This window comes from Lathamus discolor, chromosome 1, assembly GCF_037157495.1.
Source record: "Lathamus discolor isolate bLatDis1 chromosome 1, bLatDis1.hap1, whole genome shotgun sequence".
In the NCBI taxonomy this organism is placed as follows: domain Eukaryota; kingdom Metazoa; phylum Chordata; class Aves; order Psittaciformes; family Psittacidae; genus Lathamus; species Lathamus discolor.
In genome coordinates this window covers 148585863-148608135 of record NC_088884.1, presented here as the reverse complement: position 1 = coordinate 148608135, position 22273 = coordinate 148585863, and positions in this window count along the sequence as shown.

Below are 22273 nucleotides of genomic sequence, written 5' to 3'. Positions count from 1 at the left end.
TCATAGATTCTACTAGCTCTCTATTTTCTTTCAAAACATGTTCCAAGGTTTCTGAAGTGGTTTGGCTGATGTACTTATACTGTTTTGAAATCTGTTCTTCACCCCACTGAAACATCTAAAGCCTGTAGGTGAATACATTCACTCTAATAGGCACATTTAGCAGATAATAGGCTTGACATGATGTCCTTAAGTAGAAGATGTTCGGAGTTGGTTATTCAACAGCATGACTTTCTAAAACACAATTTAAAAGCAACATTTTTATGCCAGTTGAGCATGCATTCATAGTTTATCTTGTTTTTGGTACAAGTGCAAATGCTAATCTTTAATAATCTGATGTGGCAAGAATATTTAGTCTCTGAATTGTTCTCATATCTATTACAGCTAACCATGAGGTTAGGTTGCTTGGAATTTTAAACAATATTTCTGTAAACTTTATAAAATTCATTTGAAAAAATGGATTTTCCACAATGTAGTTTATGACTGTGCTGCATGATCAATCACTTTTCACTAACACAAACAAAATCTTGCTTTTCCTATCCTTTTCTTTATTTGAAGTTCAACTTCCAGGTAGAAATTTCTGTCACTTCCCTCAATGCCAATACAGGGTTTTTATTGAACGGTTTGTCTGTCCACATGTCCAGTTGAAGAGAAAGCCATCACGACTTGTTGGTGGCTGGGGTGTATTGTAATCAAAGCTTGTTATTTAGTATTATTTGTCTTAACGTATAGTTGAAATAATAATTTGGTTAAATTCTTTGCCCTTCTTAAATGGGATTTTTTTTTTAAGGAAGCCTGGAAATTGTGTCCTTACTATGTCCTAGGCACATTGTAATTGCAGCATGTGCAGAAGATATCTAAATTTGCTTATTCGCAGCTAGCATGAGTGATGATAGCAGAGTAGCTACACAGTTATTGAATAATTATCCAAAGGTCATCGGCAGGATTGTGCAGACTGTTTTGAAGCCTATGCCACTTTGTTATCATGATACCATTATTGAAGATAGCTGATCATAACCTATAGTAGCAAAGTAGAGAAATGTTTGCAGTCACCAGATTTTCTCTATGTATATGTGAGTCTGGGGATGTACATCCAAATCTACTTAGTAGATCGTATCTATTTAGAGAGAGAGAGAAAAAAAATGCTGTCTTTTTACTGTTTCTTACTTCTGTTCACAGATAGAGGTATATAAAAAAAGAAATTAAGTCTATCTGGGCTTTCTTTTCAGTTTCTTTTCATGCCAGTTTAAAGCACTGAGTAAATTTTTCCTTTAACAATTGCATTAAAAACAGTGGGAGAACAATGAGAATATAAAGATACAAGAACAGCATCTACCTAACAGAAAATTAACTGTTTTGTCTGATATATGAGGAAGAAACACCAAGAAACTGGCTGAAAGAAATGGTGATGAAGAGAGACTACAGGGCCCTGGGACGGCTGGTTAAAGGGTCTGGAGCGCAAGTGGTGTTTGCCTCCATACCTGTTGCAAGCGAGGGTGAAGGGATATATAAGAAGACTCTGCAGGTTAATGTATGGCTACGTGACTGGTGCCAAAGGCAGGGGTTTGGGTTTTTCAGTCACGGGCTGCTGTATGGGACACCTGGTTTGCTGGTGACAGGCGGGATACACCAGTCCCAGAGAAGAAAAAGGGTTTTGGGGCAGGAGTTAGCAGGGCTTATTGACAGGGCTTTAAACTAGTTATGAAGGGGGAAGGGGATTTAACTGGGCCTGTTGGGGACAAGCCCAAGAGGAACATGCTAGGGATTGAAGGATGGCGGGCTAAGGAGGACTATCAATCTCTTGTTTCACTTGTGGGAAAGGATAGCTTTTTAGACCCTGTCCCGCAGGGGAAAAAGGGTACTAGGACTGGCTCCCTGAAATGCCTGTACACCAATGCACGCAGCATGGGGAATAAACAGGAGGAGTTAGAAGTCTGTGTGCGGGCTAAAGGTTATGATCTAGTGGCGATTACAGAGACATGGTGGGACAGTTCACATGACTGGAATGTGGTCATGGATGGCTATGTCCTTTTTAGGAAAGATAGGTCAGCAAAGCGAGGTGGTGGAGTTGCTCTTTACGTGAGAGAGCAACTAGAATGTATTGAGTTCTGTCCGGGGTCGGATGAGGAGCAAGTGGAATGTCTGTGGGTACGAATCAAGGGGCTGACTGGCACGGGTGATACAGTTGTGGGGGTCTATTACAGACCTCCTGATCAGGACGAAGGAGTTGATGAGGCTTTCTACAGGCAACTGGAAGTAGCCTCGCGACTACATGCCTTAGTCGTCGTGGGGGACTTTAACTACCCCGATATTTGCTGGAAGACTCACACAGCCAGTCATTCACAGTCTAGGAGGTTCCTCGAGTGCATTGATGATAATTTCTTAATGCAAATGGTGGACGTACCAACTAGGGGAGCAGCGCTGCTAGATTTAGTACTCGCCAACAAGGAGGGTTTGGTCGAAGTGGTGACGGTCAATGGCAGCCTTGGCTGCAGTGACCATGAGATGGTGGAGTTTAGGATCCTGTGTGGGAGGAATAGAATACCTAGCAAAGCCACAGTTCTGGATTTCCGAAGGGCCAACTTTGGCCTCTTCAGTCAACTGCTAAGGGAAGTCTCATGGGAAAGTGTACTAGGCGGTAAAGGGGCTCAAGATAGTTGGTTAGCATTCAAGGACCGCTTCTTCCAAGCTCAGGATCGGAGCGTCCCAATGAGTAGGAAGTCAAGTAAGGGATCTAGGAGACCGGCGTGGTTAAACAAGGAGCTGCTGGGCAAACTCAAGTGGAAAAGGAGAATCTATGGATTATGGAAGGAGGGGCTGGCCACTTGGGAGGAATATCGGACAGTTGTTAGAGGATGTAGGGAGGCAATTAGCACAGCTAAGGCCTCCTTGGAACTCAATCTTGCTAGTCGGGTTAAAGACAATAGAAAGGGCTTCTTCAAACACATAGCAAATAAAACTAAAACAAGAGGCAATATAGGCCCACTGCTAAATGAAGTGGGTACCCTGGAGACAGAGGATATAAAGAAGGCAGAGGTGCTAAATGCCTTCTTTGCCTCTGTCTTTACTCCTGCAGACTCTCCCCGAGGGCCCCGGATTTCTATAGCCCCAGAAGGAGTGAGGACAAAGGAGGAGTTTGCTTTGGTAGATGAGGATTGGGTTAGGGATCAGCTATGCAAACTGGACATCTGTAAATCGATGGGTCCGGATGGAATGCACCCACGGGTGCTGAGGGAGCTGGCGGAGGTCATTGCTAGGCCACTTTCCATCATCTTTGGTAAGTCGTGGGAAACGGGCGAGGTGCCTGAGGATTGGCGGATGGCAAAGGTCACACCAATCTATAAGAAGGGCAAGAAGGAGGACCCGGGTAATTATAGACCGGTCAGCCTTACCTCCATCCCTGGAAAGATGATGGAACAACTTATTCTTGACTCCATCACTAGGCATATCAAGGATGAGGGGGTCATTAAGAACAGCCAACATGGTTTTATGAGGGGGAAGTCATGTATGACCAACCTTATAGCCTTCTATGAGGAAGTGACTAGGTGGAGGGATGATGGTAGAGCGGTAGATGTAGTTTTTCTTGATTTCAGTAAGGCATTTGATACTGTCTCCCACAGCATCCTCATAGATAAGCTAAGGAAGTGTGGGCTTGACGATCAAGTAGTGAGGTGGATCGAGAATTGGTTGAAAGGAAGAAGGCAGAGAGTTGTGGTCAATGGCGCAGAATCTAGCTGGAGGTCTGTGACTAGTGGAGTCCCTCAGGGGTCGGTGCTGGGACCGGTGCTGTTTAATATTTTCATCAATGACCTGGATGAGGGAACTGAGTGCACCCTCAGCAAGTTTGCTGATGACACAAAACTGGGAGGAGTGGCTGACACACCAGAGGACTGTGCTGCCATTCAGCGAGACCTGGACAGGCTGGAGAGTTGGGCGGGGAGAAACTTGATGAAATTTAACAAGGGCAAGTGTAGAGTCTTGCATCTGGGGAAGAACAACCCCATGTACCAGTACAGGTTGGGGGTTGACCTGCTGGAAAGTAGTGAAGGGGAAAGGGACCTGGGGGTCCTGGTGGATAGGAGGATGACCATGAGCCAGCAATGTGCTCTTGTGGCCAAGAAGGCAAATGGCATCTTAGGGTGCATTAGAAAGGGAGTGGTTAGTAGGTCAAGAGAGGTTCTCCTCCCCCTCTACTCAGCCTTGGTGAGGCCGCATCTGGAATATTGCGTCCAGTTCTGGGCCCCTCTGTTCAAGAAGGACAGGGAATTGCTTGAAGGAGTCCAGCGCAGAGCCACAAAGATGATTAAGGGAGTGGAACATCTCCCTTATGAGGAGAGGCTGAGGGAGCTGGGTCTCTTTAGCTTGGAGAAGAGGAGACTGAGGGGTGACCTCATCAATGTTTACAAATATGTAAAGGGTAGGTGTCAGGATGATGGAGCTAGGCTTTTTTCAGTGATATCCAGTGATAGGACAAGGGGCAATGGGTGTAAACTGGAACATAGGAAGTTCCACGTTAACATCAGGAAGAACTTCTTTACTGTAAGAGTGACAGAGCACTGGAACAGGTTGCCCAGGGGGGTTGTGGAGTCTCCTACACTGGAGATATTCAAGGCCCGCCTGGACAAGTTCCTGTGTGATGTACTGTAGGTTACCCTGCTCTTGCAGGGGGGTTGGACTAGATGATCTTTTGAGGTCCCTTCCAACCCTTGGGATTCTGTGATTCTGTGATTCTGTGTTTGGAGGGTTAAAAGAGCATGAACAAGAAGTGACCAGATTTTTAAATTAATAATGAGGATACGTACCAAGAATGGACTTAGTCTGTGGTGTAAGGTTTATTGGGATGTAGATAGAAAGGCTCACATGGAGGGGCATAAGATGCTGGGTTATGAGATGAGGAATGAAAAGGTTTCTCTCATCACCTTTCTGAACCATGTCCCCATTCTGTCTTGTTTCCTGCCTTTTAATGTAGAAACTAAATTATTTTAAAGTAAGGAGTGAACACATCATTCATTTTCTGTTTTCCCTTTTTTTTAATCTTCTATTTATATGGTTTGTATTATGGTAGCATTTCCCAGTTTGAGCCCTTTGGTGTTATTTGGGCCCAGTGGCTTTTTGTGTCTTAAAGGCTTCTATTCCAGTTACTTATAATTCCCCTCTTCACTTTCGCAAGTTTTACATCAAAGCTTTCCCAAGTAGGTTTGTTTCTTTGTCCTTTTCCCTCACAGTGTTCCTTAATTGTTCTTTGCTTCTGTCCTTCAGTTTAGCTAGGATTGTTCATTCCTCATTCACCCACTTACTTGCTTTACTTTTCTCATCATGCTGACAGTCACCTACATACATGGTTTTATTTCATTCACCATTCTGTCTCTTTCCTGTTTGACGCAGTCACCCACCAATTCATGCCTTATTCTGCCTACACGGAGTTGGTCATTCACTCCATTTTAGGAATCTGGGAGAAATGCAAAGGGAGTTAGTGTAGAAAGGAGGCATAAAGAGCATGAAGAAAGAGAGACATAAACTGTGAAAAGGGTGTAAGTGAACTGCTGAGAAAGAGGCAGTTAAAGAGATAGAAAAGGTAATCTGATGAAGCAAGAAATTCTTGGGTGTCAGGAAAGCAAGTACCATTGGGGTGAGTGTGTCTGGGGAGCAGATGGTGGAAAGGAGGGTTTTGGAGAATGGATAGATGGAGCAGAAAATTGCTGTTCCAAAGGACTTCAGTCTTCTCTGGCATCAGCTGATGTGTGAACTCCATGTGGCTGAGCAAGTTCAAAAGCCTTTATTTTGAAAGTGATGACTGACTTCTAGCTTTTTACCTCAGAAGTTTAAGTGGTCATTTTAACAAACTGTCACAAGACTCATGGTGAACACCAAGAAAGTCACCAGGTGTTTCTGTTCATCATCCCATGTAGACCTTATTTATGAGTGCATGTTCCCTTGGAGCAGTACTGAAACATCTTGCACTGTATTCAAACAGTAAATTATAAGTTACAAATCTTATTGCAATTTGAACTCATAGGCTTTAATCATCATCACTTATTGTATCTCCAACCACAGCCTTCTCCTCACAGATAAACAGGCTTGGATGTTTGCATCTTCATGTTAGAAGACATTATATATAATAATCTATAAATTATAATATATAAATTATATATTTGGACATTATATATATTAATTATATATAATGTCCAAATGTATATAAAACTGAGGCATGTTTCTTGGAAAAGACAGGAAAGTGCAGTGAAAGACTTTCAAGTAGTGAACATTAAATAAATAAAAATTACACCCTCTGTGCAGAATAAACAGGCAGGAAAAATAAAATCTTTGTAGGTAACATGCTGAGCAGACCTTCACTGAGCTGAAGGGCATTAGGATGCTTAGGTAATATTTCACATTTATCAACTAATCCTACAGCTGCTAAAGCATAAAATTATTTTAAATGAGTCTTTGCAAAACCTACGTGTATTTATATTCAACATTAATTAGTAGAATGGATGTGTTGTAGAAAAAAATGTGACCACGAGATGGCAGAATTCCCATTCAAACCTGATAAGTTTTTAACAGAACGGCACAGGGAATTAAAAAAAATTACCTTGAAATGTGTTTATTTCCGCAGCTATAATATGGCAGTTCTGGTCCAAATTTCCATTTAATTTGTCCTTTTAATGTCCTGAACCCAGGAGAGCTGGTTTTGTGTTTCAGCTGCCTATTTTTACGCCATTGTACTCTCCATCACTGGTAATGCTACCGTTTCTCTGACACATGTATCAACCTATTGAAAATTTTGGTTTAAAACATCCACATATTTCTTCACAATAATTGGCATCAGGCTATGTTGTTTTAGTAGAATGAGAAATGTGGAGAAGACATATAAAATTTCTGAAATTAACACAAAATATTAATCAAAATATTGCCCCTGAATGACATCCTGCAGACGGTTTGGTAAGTATGAAAGAACTGTTTTCACATGAGGCTGAACCTTTTCTTCTGTACAGTGGTGAATCCAAGATACTTTTGTTTGTTACTTTTCAAAACATGTCTTGCAGATCATAGTTCATCAAGGTGGGATTTTTTAGAAGGCTTGGTGTTGGATGACCTCACTGTCCAGGGAAGCAAGGTTGGCAATTTGTAAAGTTTTTTGGGATGGAGTCGTAATACTCCCTGGTTTACACAAATATGCAGAAATCGCAGTTTTCATTTATAATAATTTTTTCTAGTCCTGAGGACTACAGGGGAAACCAATTGAAAAACAGACTGATAACTGATCTAAGGCACAAGCCCAAAAGATCCATGTATTTATGATTTTTCAAATTAATTATTTTAAAGGCAGTCAGATTTTTGTGATCTGACTCATAGGCTTTTCTCTTTTTTTAACTGTACCACTTAAAGCTGTTATTGACATCAATGAGTTTTGCCATTGACACCCAATGAATTTAGGCTAAAGCTGAGGATTTTTGAAACCTCCCAAGTTCATATTTAGAATGAACAGAAATCTTCCTGCCTTCATGTTTAACTTCAAAAATAACTACAAGTGCTAATGCACTGATACAGGAGGAGGAAATTATTTTTTTCTGTGAACACAGGGGGCATATTTCTCCTTGCAAAGAGGAAACACACAGTTATACAATAAACAGCACAGAGAAATGACTTTGAAAATCCCTTGTGTGGAGAGTTCTATATTAACAAACTTTAAGAATTTGCACTATGTAATAGCTCCACAGGGTTAATATTTTTAATACAGTGGGTTGAATGTTAGGAAAGCGGCAATATTTGCTTTTGGCTCTGCCCTTTATAGTTCATTTTATTTTATGGTTCATATGTGCAAAACTTCATGCATTTGAGGGAGCTACGAAAAGGGACATAGTAAAAAGCTGTGCATTTATACTACCTGCATGATTCTTACCTGTCATTGGAACCCAGCATATATGCAAGGAAGGACCCAACTATACTAAAATCTTAGCTCAGATTTTTAAACCCAGATGATACTGGACTCAGAATTTCACTTAGAAAATCTTAGCATTTTGTCCTGTTAGTTCTTGTGAAAATGAGGTTTCCATTAGCACTTAGCTAGCAGATCAGTGCCAAGGAGCATAAAGCACATCTGAGTTTTCTTGTAGGCACTGCTGAGTGATCTTTTTTGTACTCACATTGTAATATCATCATTAGTTTCAGTTGTCTGTCAGAGGCAGTGTTAGTTCCTCTATAGATGCCAGTGTTTACCACAACAGTATCTAAGATACTTTATTTTTCATAGTACTAAGAATGCAAAATAAGTTAGATTCCCTAGACATGTCTCCTAAAAATCCCCTCAGGGCCTGCATGCAATCAGGACAAGAAACTCACTGGACTGTGACTGATGAATTAATCTTCATAATTTTTCATTGTTTTTAAAAACTATTGCTGCAATATTTTAGTATAGGAATTTCAGTAACTGATATATATTAAGAATCATCAGTAATCTAGAAACTGAGCTGCAACAAGTAAGAAAAAGGTTTTGCTTAATATCTTTTATCAAATGTGGTCTTTCATGATGTAAGACTATTTCAGTCATAGAAATATGAAACTATATTCAGAAACAGATATGTATGTCTTATGTACATGCCTAGGTATATGTATAAGATACCTTTGAATAGTAGATTTCCTTATTCTACTAGTTAATTCATAAGGAAATTAATGATGTGGACAACTGTACTAAAAAAAAAGTTAATTCTTGATTCAGGTGTCTGCTGAAGAAGGTTGTGCATTATTTAATTTGACATATGAAAATCAAAACTTTATGAGCCTGTGTAGGTTGTTCTTATTAACCTTGTTTATTTGCTTCTGTTCTTTTAATGGAAGAACTATCTACATTAACACCTTCTTTCTGGGAAAAGTAAACATTTCAGGAACAGTTTCCAAAAGCCTGTCCAGAAGAATAGCCAGAGATTGCATGTAATAGCTAAAAGGAGTTATGATTCCCTGTGATGAAAGTTGCTGCATTTCTACCACAGTGTGCAAAGATAAAGGAAAGATTCGCTAGTTAACTGGTAATAAGTGTGAAGATATCTACATTGCCTCTTTTGAACTGAAGGGACAAGGAACTGGAAGATCAGGGACAAAAGCTTTAGCATACAAGAGGAGCCATTCCAGATCAGACTAACAGCTTTCTTATGCTATTATTCCAGCTGACAGTGGTCATTACCAGATGCTTTAGAGGAAAGTGCAAGAAACCCTGCAGTGAGCACTTATGAAATATTCTGCCGATAGAGGAAATTTCTTGTTAATCTCTGTCAGCAATGACTGGTTTATATCCTAGAGCATGGTTCTTTGAAGATTAAATATAAAATAACTTTAGGACTAGTACAACTTGTACTATTCTAAAAGAAGCTGTTTTTCCTAAGATACTTTAGTTCTATAATGTGATAATACACACTGGCCAAATTATATTAAGCAAATTCCTTAGTATATTTTGGCATTTATTGTAGAGGCTGGATAATGAAGGAGATCTGCGATAAAAACAAGAGATAATGTCCATGTGATTTACAAAGAATTTGTGAAAACAGACTTTTTTTCAGTGACTTTTTACTTTCTTGTGTATATTTAATGGCAATATGGAAAATCTTACCTAATTTTGCTAGAAGCTTTTATGAAGGCTTTAACCTGTTGTGTGTCTTTAGATGTTTCTTAAGGAGGAGAAATTTTTAAGCTTTAATAAGTATTTTGCACTGAAAATGTTTTCTGTTCTCTGGTCACATTCCTGACTTCTGTGAAATCATTGTTTTATTGTTCCTTCTAGTCACAGAATATTCTACAGGCAATGACTGAATTTTCTTGCCTTAAAAGAAGAGAGAAAAAAAGAAAACCTTCAAGCTTTCTTTTCATATCATGAAGGAGCAAAAGGCACACATCCAAATATATTTCCTCCCCCATTAAAAGATGGTTAAATAAAACCTGATACACTTTTATTTTTGAATCATTCACAGGATTTTTTTTTTCCCTTTGTGGTGAAAAAAAAGAAAGCTTGTGAATAATTTAGACTGTCTAATCTAAATAGGGTCAAGAAGATTTCTTCTGTATCTAGCAGTGCTGAATGAGGATGTTACTATGCTCAGCTCTCCAAACCTATAATCCACCAGATGGAAGTTGCCATTCTCACAGCTCTGCCAAACAAAGGAGTCTGAGAGCTTTGCCTTATCCCCTTCAGGCAAAATCAGTTCTCTTTCCAAACTGCCTTCATCAGCTGATTAATACTACCATGACTCCATATGGAGTTCTCATATGACCCATTCTGCCAATAAGCTGCAGAACTGGCAGCCTCTTGGGAAGAGACAGGAAAAAACTCTTAGGGTTGCTAATATCTTCAATTGTCACTGCTCTTTGCTAGATACTTGTCTGCAGCCTACAAATGAGCTCTCTATGAGCACTCTGTTAAGAACATTGCTATTACTGTGTTTTTGTGCCCTCTTTGTGAACTTTCCATCTCCTTGCTAGCTTGGCTATCTTGCTGGGTATCTTGAATTTAACCCACTGTGGTGTAGTTCACTTTCTTCATATCCTCAGTGCAGGTTTCAGCCTAAGAATTGTCCTGCCTGCCAAAGGAGAAAAAGAGGGAAGAACCAATAATCAGCTAATGAGCCAAACAATCCAAAAATTGTTCATGACTGCAAATAGAATTACAGACAATATTCTTTCTGCTCACTTTAGATATAGACTTTCTGTGAGGTGACATAGCAGCATACAGGAACATAGAGCAGGTAGCAGAAAGTTCTCGGTGTTTTAGTTATGGAGATTTTTTTTCTCTGCTTTATAATACTTTGTATGTCACTTATATGTCTGAAGGGATTGTAGAGGAAGGTGCAAGTTATGGAAGGCAGTGTTTGAAATAATGAAACTGTTTTCCCAAGGATTTTTGATGCTCAATCAGACTTCATGGAAATTTTGCCATATATAGTAATAATACTGCAGGTTATTTGTAGACAACTCATACCCGTTTCCATGTTATGGGAGTGAAAGGAATGGAGAGATGTCCAGTAAGAAATAGAGATCAACAGGCAGTTGCTGTACTGCTTTGCCTAGTGCTCTACTAAGAGGGTTCTGTTACTGAAGGTATGCTGGCTCCGGTGCTTGCTGTATTGGCCATGAATCTGCTGCTGTACCCAAGGAAATTCTCACTTCATTTGACAGGTTGAAGAGAGTCCTACGTTGAATAACAAATCAGATGACCATCTAACAGAAAATACAGAGTGATCTTCATAGAAAGGACAACCTGTCAAGATGGAGGTGCTCTTACTGTAATATCCAACCTGGTTTAAGACAGTATTTTTTTATTCCCTTTTTTTATTTTCACTGACACCTTTATTGCACTCATTTGGTTTAATTTTCCATGATATGTAGCACTTTGAAAGTACAGCTCATCTGCAGGAAAATGTACTTGAATGAGCATTTGCAGGATCAAAACTCAAGATGTTTTATGAGATCGAAAGATCCCTGATGTTATATGAAACCCTGTCAGCTTCTAGCTGGACTGATTCTTAGATGTAAATCTGAATGTAGCGATATTAGTTTCTTCTATATCTGTAAGACATTATACATGAATATATAATTTCTAGTAAGAATAATATTTACTTTAATTTTTTTTTGTATGCGTATAACTTCAAATGAGACCCAAATATGATAAAAAGTAATATTCACATGTGCTTAGAATTGAATGTCATTATACATAGAAGTGGTAGTGTGTTAAACAAAAATATTAATAAATGTAAGTAATAAAAACAAACTTTAGAAGAAAATGGAGGTATATCTCAACATTTTTTCAAAGTGATAAGAAGATGAATTTACATACACCTATAGAGAAAAAAATGGGGGAACATCAATAAATTAGCATGAATTCGTTGGAGGTATACTAGACACTACCTGCTGAGGTTGTGCTCCCTGTTTTATTTTGATGACATAAGGCTAGATAAAATGAGATTTTTGCCTTTTTCTTACCAATGGCAATCAATATAACTAATGCAGAACATTTACAGCATTGGCATCTTTCTTTAATGCTTAGGGATAGTCAACAGAAACAGTGACTGGCAGAAATGAATGGAAAGCGCTCGGCTGCCAACAGACCCTTTCATTCTGATTGTGAAAATCATTTGCTGTCATACTCAAGTGTAGAAGAATTTAATCTCTAAGTGGATTTTCAGTTTCAGCAGGGCCAAGTTAGTACCTCTGAGTAGAAGGAATTTCTCCAATATACAGCATGACTCAGACTTTCTTTTTGGAGTTTATTGTGGTAGTAGAAGTTGCTCGGAGTCCATTTCTGTTTACATGAGATCAGGACAGCTTTCACGGTGTCAGTGGTCCCTGCTGTTCAATGTGTACTAGCATAGATCTGACTCAGCTGGAGAATGATATAAACTATTTTTCATTTGTACTTTTTGCTGCTGTCATTATGCTGTTTGGTTTTAAAGGACATAAGGTGCTTTTTAGAGACATCACATTCTGGAGAGGATGCATAGAGGCTGTAGTTTCTGCTACATTCATGGGAATAAACAAACTGGCATACATAAATTATGCAAACTGCTATCTGTGCATTAGATCCTGCCCTTGGCAATCTATCAGTATAGGTTGCAGCTGTTCTAGTAAATATTTGCAAGTATTTTTTGTCTTTACCACTATAATGAGAAGCTAACTAGCAAAAATGGCAGTGGGTTTCACTCACATGTCATTTATACATGTAAAATTTCATTGCTTAAAATACAGTTGCTTTAGAAAGGTATGGGCTCTGCATTATTTGGTCTTATTCTGTCTACTTAGTATCAGAGTCTTGAAATTAAAAGAGCACCCATATGCCTCCTTGGACCCTAATGCCCGAAGTCCAGAAAATCAAGAATTGACATAGATAATGGTTTATTTCTGTAATGGATAGAAGCAATTATATGAATTAAGAGTCAAGACTGTAAGCAGATTAATACCAGTGCGTTGCAGAAAGTCTTAGCAACTTAAAGCAAATTACAGTGGCACTGAAAACAGTTTTCAGATCACCATAGGTGATCTACCCACCACCGGGCAGAGCTGCTCTTTTTGTGTATTGCTAAATAAGCAGTCTGCAAAGTCACTGTAGATTTCCTGAAGTTGTTCACTCGAGGAAAATCAGGCAAGCAATCTGAGTTTTATTTCTAATCAGTGCCTCAGTGCTGCTTGGAAAAGAAGCTTCCTTCAAATGTCCCACATTGTCAGGCTTGTATTGATTTAAGAGCTCTGCTGTGCTACTCGAGCAAGACATGTTATGATATCCTCTGGGAAGAAATAGCCTCAAAGCATCTGGGTAATAATTCCTTTACTAATCATGTGATTGAATGCAAAAGGATGAATTTTAACATGTATTGTCAGGCTAATGACAATGAGTTACATCCTCTTTAACTGCAAATGGTGTAGTTCAGTAATGTTAACTATTCCTGTTTTATATCAACTGAATACCGGCCCATGCTATGTAATGGTACTCTGGTGTGAGACAGCTTTTGTCTAACATCTGAGAAAAACCTTAGGAATCATACTCTTGCATAATGTTTGTTGCTAAACAAGTACTGGTAAAGTGTTCTGAAATTCATACCAAATGTGGTCTTTTGTGAAATGTATGTAAATTAACTGTGGGTTTCATTAACTGTAACCTCTCTTGGGAAATCTGTGGAAGCCTAATAACAGGTGACATTAACTGCTTTTCAGAGGCCAGCTGTAGAGCTTTATAGCTTTACTTTTTAATGCAAAAATGACAATTCATTGAGCTCAAGAGAGAAATACCTAATAACATCCTAATAAGTCTCAATTTTTTACTGTCATCTCAGAAAGCACTTGAATACAGTATTCCTGAAAGTTCTTCAGGAGTTAGGGGCTGCTCCCTCAGAGCAGCTGTCTTTATTTAAACTCAAATTTATCAGCTCGAGTTCTCAGACTGATCTAAACTGCTTCATTGTGTAAAACAAGGTATCAGTGTCTGGAGGTGCACCTAGAAGCAGACTACAGAAAAATGCAGTTTACAGGCTACAGGGCCAATAAACCTATTTGGTACAGACTGTTAGATAAATCTGTCTTGAACCTGCCACAAATGGTAATGGTGTTCCTGCAAATTAGGATAGACATTTAATTTGGGTAAAAGACTGCTTCACTGAGCATCTATAGGAAAAAGAAGCAATTGCAGAGTAATCATTGCCCTTATTTTAGCAAGTTTACTTCTAATCAGGTGATCATCTCAAAGATAAGACTCTTGTGAAATGAAGTGATGAGCATAAATATAAGACATGTACAAAGATTTAAGTAGATCAGTATTCTGGCAGTGGCCAGTACCTAGAGCTTTGGGAGAGAACATCACAACAAGGAAAGCAGAACGTAAAACTTTCCTGCTATTGCTTCTAACTTCTGTCAAACCATAGCTCAGGGACTCTGGGATTGGGAACCCTTTTTTTTTTGTGTACGTGTGTGTTACATAATAGCCTTTGATGAATTTTTTCTTCCAGAAGCTTTTCTAATTGCTTGTTAACCCACCTAAGCTTTTGACATCTCCATATCCTGTAGCTATGAGTTCTACAGTTTAATTATGTGCTGTGTGAAAAGTGTTTCCTTTTGTTTGCTTTAAGCCTGCCACTTGATAACTAAGTCTCCTGAATTCCGGCATGGTGGGAGCTAGGGAACTGTTCTCTGTGTACTTTCTTCATTCCAGTCAATATTTTATAGGATTTCACCATATTAATCTCATGGGTGTTTCTTTTTCACCTAGGTTTTTTCATCTCTCCTCCTTAAATAACACTTTCTTGTCATTCTAGGTATACAGTTCTGTATCTTCTCTGCATCTCTAGAGTCCATTTTCAGATGTTGGGATGTCCCTATAGTAATAGTTATTTTGTATTACTAGATGTTGATATTCATCAGATATATTCTTGCCTGGATACTCATTATTATGATAACCTTCTGTAGCTTGTTGCAGCTGGCTTTTGTATTCATAACCCTAAATAATTTAGCACCGTTAACAAAATTTGTCATCTCTTCATCACCATACTTGGATCCTGCATATAAACTTTGAATAGAAGATGTATCCATATTCTCATTGGGCTTTTCTGGAAAACTGTCTTCATAGAAGAATATATACATATATACAGATTTTTTTTTTTTTTAATTATTATCCTTTATTTCTTATCCTTTAACAAATCAAGAATCTTGGGAAATATTTTTCCTATTATTCCATATAACTTACTGCCTATAATATCCCTTGGTGAGGAACTTTGTTAAAAGCTGTTTGAAAATTCAAGCACATTACATCAGCCACATCGCCCATGCTACTATGCTCCTGAATTTTTCAATGAGCTTCAATAGGTTTGTGAGACACAATAATGCTCTACAAATGCTGAGTTAGCTTTTTTCATTGTAACATATTCATGTATTGGACTAAAAATTTTCTAGATTTAGTTTCCATTGTTTTTTGGTGTTTGTTCTTTTTTGTTTGTTTGTTTGTTTTTTTTTTCCCTGATAAGTCAGATTTACTCGGGTATGTTGTCTTTTACTTCAGCTGAAGCCTGTCAGTAGGACTGGCTTTTGTTACCATTGGTTTTCTCAGCACTAAGATCACTTTCGGTAGTATTAATCATCCAGCAAGTTCATATTTGACTTTCATTGAGTTGACACAACCTACAAAATATGTTGATTTGTTACTCTTCATTTTACTGATTTGTTGTAAGAATTTTTTGACTGAAAGTCCAATTGCAGGAAATTCCTACAATTCTCTCTGTATAAAAAAGGTTCCTGTGTGGAAACTAGTCTAATTTCAAGATACAAGGATGAAAAAGAAAGAATAAAGAAATTAATACTTTGGTGTCTTTTGGAGGAAAACTGACATGGCTTCTGAGATGTGGTGTTCTTTACCACCATACCACATCTAACCTTATCATTACAGGTCAATACAGATGCTGCGAAATAAGATAGATATAAGTGAGGATTTATCTGAAAATCTGAAGTAATTAAGAAAACAGTTTAAATTGTGTAGTTCTCTTGGACTTTCCAGCAAAGTGATGGTGAAGATCCTCAGTGCCATTAGAATACTTCACTGCAATATTCCTTTTTATTGTTCTGTGTAGCTCTTCTGAAGTGACCTTCCCTCTAGACTGCCAAGAAATTATCATATTCCAGTGTCTTTTTCAGGCATTCCTTGTATGCTTCCCTTGGGAATTTGAAAAAACCTCCTCCCTACCATAAAGTTTTTCCTTCACTTGCAACAACGGCCATTGAGATAATCAGTGGCAGAGATATTGGATAGGCCTAATGCTAGTGATATGTTTAAAATATCAAAACAGAGTTTTCTAAGATGCCTAGAAAGTTGTGTGTTTCATATGTAATTTCATCTGTCAGTGGAATAATTAAGAAATAATTTTCATATTCATTTCAGTATTATATTGGGGTTCTCTGATAACACTGCAAACAGTATACAAGTCATTGTATTGTCCTGACAGAGAACTATGTAAGCATATTTTCTTCTAGCCTAATTTGGAGACTGTATGTAGACTTGGAGTTGACTTGCTGTCTGTGGGGTAACAAATTCAAGTAGCTAGAGTGTAAGCATTATTGTATCAATTTCTAACTCCTTCAAAACCTCTCTTGAGTCTTTTGAAAGTTTTCTGGCAATTACAAATCTTGCCTCACTGCTAGAATTTACAATTTGGCTTACTGTGTTAAGGCTGATCTTCCAGAAAGCTGAAGTGTCCAAAAGGACCTTTATGCCACTTTCCACAGTAAACTGAGAAAGGGGAGACAAGTCCAGAGCTATTTGAGATCTGTGTAGAAGGTCTTGAGGGCAATGAGTTGATCCTTCAAATTTTATGTGGCTTTCAGATCTTCACAGATGAAAGCAGGAGAGCTGGATCAAAAAGGAGGTGCTCTATACATAATTCTGAGCTATGCAATGACCAGGCATGCCAAAGGATCTGGGCCAGTATGTTAACAAATATTTCTCCAGGGTGTTGGTTTTTCAGTATACGGAAGTCATAAGTAATCAGTCAAAAAATAATATGGCCATTGTAATTTACTTTTTTACCTAATGAACTAAGTTCTCATGGATTCCTATGAAGACTATAGGTACTTTCATTTACACAAAGCATTAATTTTTTTTGGTGGTACAAAAGACCTTTATTACTGCTAAAATCTTAGGAACATAAACTTTTGTAACTATTTTCTCCAAATACAGTGTTTGTTCATTCTTATTTTTAGTGAATCATATGATAAGAGCTTTGATTCAATACTATGGAATGTGCTTGTAATTTTGCCAAAAATGCCTAAAGTAATTTTTCTTTAGAAAACTTAATATTTATTATGTGTTGGAAGTATAATGTTTCCCCTTCTTTCATGTATAGTTAAAGTAATGAGTTGCTATGGAAGACAAAATAATTTTAAGCTTTGGGATAAAAAATCCCAGCACCTTTCTATCTGTAATTATTCTAACACTTTTGTCTTTGTAGCATCTCGCACACACAATTAATGTGTTTATCTGTGTGGTATGGATAGGTAACTTTCAATGGCCAATAGATTCTTAATGATAACTCTTCTTTGAGGCTTATGTTTAAAATATAATTTCTGCAAACTGATGATATCTTAATATTTGTTTCATTTTGAGGGTGTTGGTGGATTTACTATCACTGAGAAGCAATTGTGACATAAATGTATTATATACTAACATTTACTAATATTACTGTCTATTGATATTTTCCATGATTGTTGGATTAAATTCAAAAAATGAAACTTTTTGCAAGCAGGACAAGAGTTAAACAGCTGTGGTTGTGTTATGTGTTTCTAAAAATGATCACAGTGCATGGTGCCCTGTTATTTCTTTTGTGTTTAAAATTGTGTTAGGCCTATAAAACTTAGTATGTCAAATTTGTCATGAAATAATTTGGAATTTAAGGGACTATATGGCGCAGGGTTTTGTGTTACAGAAAGGAGAATTTTATTAACGTTGGAAAATGGCCACACTGATTCAACAAAGTTTTTGTTTTTTTTTTTTTTCCTCTGAAATAATATGGAATATTTTGCTAATATGTGACTTCAAAGTGTTCAGAACATACAGTGTCAGCCTGGCATAGTCATTGCAAGCCTGGGCACAAGCAGAAAAGTATCTGGCTCCAAAGACTATGGCCTTGAATATCAGTACATTTTCTTGATGCTCTCTGACTTGTGAAAATGTCCATTAGAGTGAATATAATATTGGAAAGGGGTGAAGATCATTTAATGTTTCCCCAGTGCCTTGTATGGTGTATAAATGCTTATAGAAATGCTTATTAAATATAGTTGATGCACCCTACGGTATTTTAATTATCTATATGTGCACAGAAGATACAGGGTGCTAAATATGAATTTAACCAAATAGCTTTTTATAATTATTATTGCTGCAAGCATGCTTACAACAGGCAGCATGAAAATTTTAAAGGAATACTTACTGTAAGCTGATACAAAATAGATAAGAAATGCACCATCCTGCCATGTAAATGTAAAACCACATGACATTGGAAAGTCCATGACAATGAAGAAGACAAAACATACTTTCATTAGTGCAGATTTGACAATTTTTTGTAAATAAAAATGGAATTCTTGATCTGGAAAAGCCTTTTCATGAAGACTTTACTTGTCTCTAAGTAAATGTTTAAATATTTTACTGATTTACTGCTGTTGAGAGGTTTTATTGAGGATGCTTTTCTGCAGTTGTGTGCAGAGTGGTGTATGGGCCTGTAATGCTAATTGCATGGCTGTCCAGCTTGGGAGACTGTTCAGCTGTGTTTCTCTTTCTGGCTTTCATACCAGGTCTCATCCTAACACAGAGCTAGGACATGGCCAAGTGCGCACCTTGGCTGAGTTTAGGAGCAATCTTGGATCCCGTAGGATTGGTATGCTGTAATTTGCAACATTTTTGATCATTTTAAAGTGAATTCTGAAGAGCAGCTGTAAATTACATTTTTATTCAAGTATGGCTCAAAATTGCTTCAGGCTGAAGTAGTTTAATCTTCCACTAAGATGCAGGCAAATAATGTTGTCACAGATAATAAAAACACTTTTAATTCTAACTTGGAACCTTCTCCTGGGCTCAGAATTAAATACAGCTCAAGTGCAGTTTGCTCTCATCCATAATGGCTAGTTAAACATTGTTATTTTATTCTGAAGACACCTCTTGTAACATGTTTTAATATAAGTATCTCTAGCTTGCAGTATCAGTCAGAAAGCAACTGCTGTTGGCAGTTATTTCATTTCTAATGTGCAATAACACAGCAGAAGCAATTCAGTGAATCTCAGAAGTAGCTTCAGGGAGCCCATAGGCCATAGAACTAATTTCAGCCTGTGAGTAAATAAAAGATGTGGAAATACAGTTCCCACTTTCTCAGTGGAATCAAAGTGACAAGGTCAATAGACATGGATTACTGAACTGTACACATTCACAGTATTGGTACTTGTAACATACAGAGTATAAATATACAAATCCTTCCCACCCTGTCAGTCTAATGAGAATTATGTTGTTTACAAAACAGTGACACTATACTTCAGAGTAAAGCAGCATCATTTGCTCTTGTTTTAATAGGCAAATAATTTTCATAAATCAAATGAACTAAGTTTGGAATACAGTCTGATAATGACCATAGAGACTCTTTTTTTTTACTTACTGATTCAACCTAAGAAGAATATCAGGATTGTGATAAAGTTACCAGTATGAAAGTAAGAAAAAAATATTCCACCCATTTCCCAATTTTTACTATGTTTCAATGCTAGTTATAAACAAACCAAACCAAACCAAACCAAACAACAGAAAAATAGGAACAAATAAAAAAAAAAAGGAAAAAAGACCAAGAAATTAAATAAAAAAAATCAGTTTTGTGGAGTTCTTGTGCCAGCTGCTCTCTGAATTATGAGAGTTAGTCAGGATGTGTAGTAATGCTGCCTTTGGTGGCCATTTTCCAGGTATGTAAGATTAGAATATTTCTCCTTTTTTCTTACAACCTGAAAATTTTAGTATTCTGAGGAAGTAATTTATAACAGTACATCTAATATAACAGCTATATATCACCCCCAGATTTACCACTGGGTTATCATTTTGTTCTGTTCCTACATCAATGAGTCTTTTCTGTTTGGTGAGAGAGCAGTCCTTTCCTCCTCTTCACAGCTCTCGAACAAAGAGGAAACCTTTCTGCCCAGAAAAAAAGTACATGCAAAAGCAATTCTGACCACTTAATTCATACAACCCCCGCGTAGTTACTACCAGTGTTTTCTAATTTTTCTAGGCAGTTAATAGACAAAACTTCGTATAACCCTTGCCCCACCAGTCTTGCTATCTGTTTAGACACTGAAACCTGTGCAGCCAGACAACAATGAAATAAAGAAATTAAATTGCAATAAGCTACAAACTCTACACTTGACCTATATTGCCTGAGTGCATGATAATGTCATCTAATTGCATTTCTTTGATGAAGTCTTGTGACAGGACTACTTATGAGCTATCTTGGAAATTGATCTTTAGTGCTTATGAAACACCTTTTGATGGATTTGAAATGAAAATCTATGCCGTTACAGTGTATATCATGTAGAGAGCTCCTCTGACTATGCAAACTTTTATGTATGTCATACACTTTGTATCACCGTCAATTGACTTCATAATTAATATTTTCCTCCTATCTCACTGGATAAAGATTCTCTGAAGCTTAGTAAAGTTCATGAAGTGAAAAGAGCTGTTTTCTGTATAATGTCTTACTGATTTACTGTAGAAATGGGTAGATTTGCCATGACTGAAGGAGAAATGCAGTGGAACAGAAAGGAAATCTTCACAGTTGAAACAAATTAATATACTGCCATGAGAAAAATACATTCCATCTATCTATGAATTTTTGCAATGAAAGTGAGCCAATTAAACCAAAATTCTCAAATATTAATTTTCATTTTCTTGTACACGTCATGTTAGTTTTGAAAACACTCTATCTTGTACTCTCAGCTATATCTAAATCCAAGGGGCTTCTACCTTAAAAATATATGCCGCTGCCTAAGGTTCAGTACTGTGGGAAAATCAGATATTGGTATATTAGAATAGACATATGATGTAATGGATGCTTTTACCTTACGTTTTCTCTCTTGCTCATTTGTTAATTGGAGAGTATAATCCTCTTTTTTCACCGGATTGTGCAACAATACATTAATTAAGATTTGGAAAGTATTCAGTTTCTAGAGTACTGAGACCCTGACTGAAAAGCCCCTGAGAAAAGGAGTGATTTGGTCTACAAGGAGGATTTGAATGCTGTCCAATAAATGAGGCCTATAGATATGTATTGAAAAGCACAGGGAGAGTTTTGAAGAACTGCATGTGGAGCAACCACTGTCTCTCTGCTGTTCTGTGCAAAGGTACAGCATGTGATTCCAACCCATACCCAAGACAATGGATTTGTGGCTTGCAGACAAGGGAATGTGTATGGGCGAGTTCGTGTGAAAATGTAAACTCATGACAGACCACAGCTGGATACCAGTTTAAAGATTTTCTTGGAAACAAGGAAAAGAAACAGAAATTTTAACTGAACTGTTAGAGGTAAAAAGGCAGAAACCAACTGAAATATTGTAAGTATCAAACTTTGAATCAAAAATTCAAAACCAAACCAAAACCAAACCAAAACCCAAACCCCAAACTGCTCTGAATTTACCTTCCCAGATTTTTATGGTTATATGTTGATGATTACATTCTGCTTTCTTCTTTTTTTATTTTTTTCTGTATCTGCGTGGAAGACCATCAGCAATAATAAAGGAAATTTATTTTTTTGGCTTCCCTCTAATGAAGCTGTTAAGCAGATACTTAAGTTTAAGCATGTGAGTGATGTGGAAGGCTTCAACAGTGTTTTGGTTGGTTAGGGTTGCTTTTTAGATAACATCCACGAAAACCTCAGATGAAAAATTATCTAAGCTAATAGGATATTCCACAAAATGATGTGAATTTTCTTGAATGGCCTTTGTGGAGGAGAAGAGCCTACAGCTGTGTTTCTAAGAGCTGCTCTGCACAGGTAGAGAAATCAGGATCAATTTGCTGGGGCTATGCCATAAACTTCCTCTCAGTTTCCATTGCAGCCTAGGGAAAAGTCAATTTCATAGGAAAATAGAATTGCTTTACATCTGTGCTATATACAAGGCATTAGAGTAATTCTTATATTTGTTAAGTTAAATACATCATCTCCGAGTTATCAGGTGTACACTGTGAGCTGACATCTGTCATCTGTTTTCAACACATTAAGTACATTATTTTTTAGGTATACTGGACTTG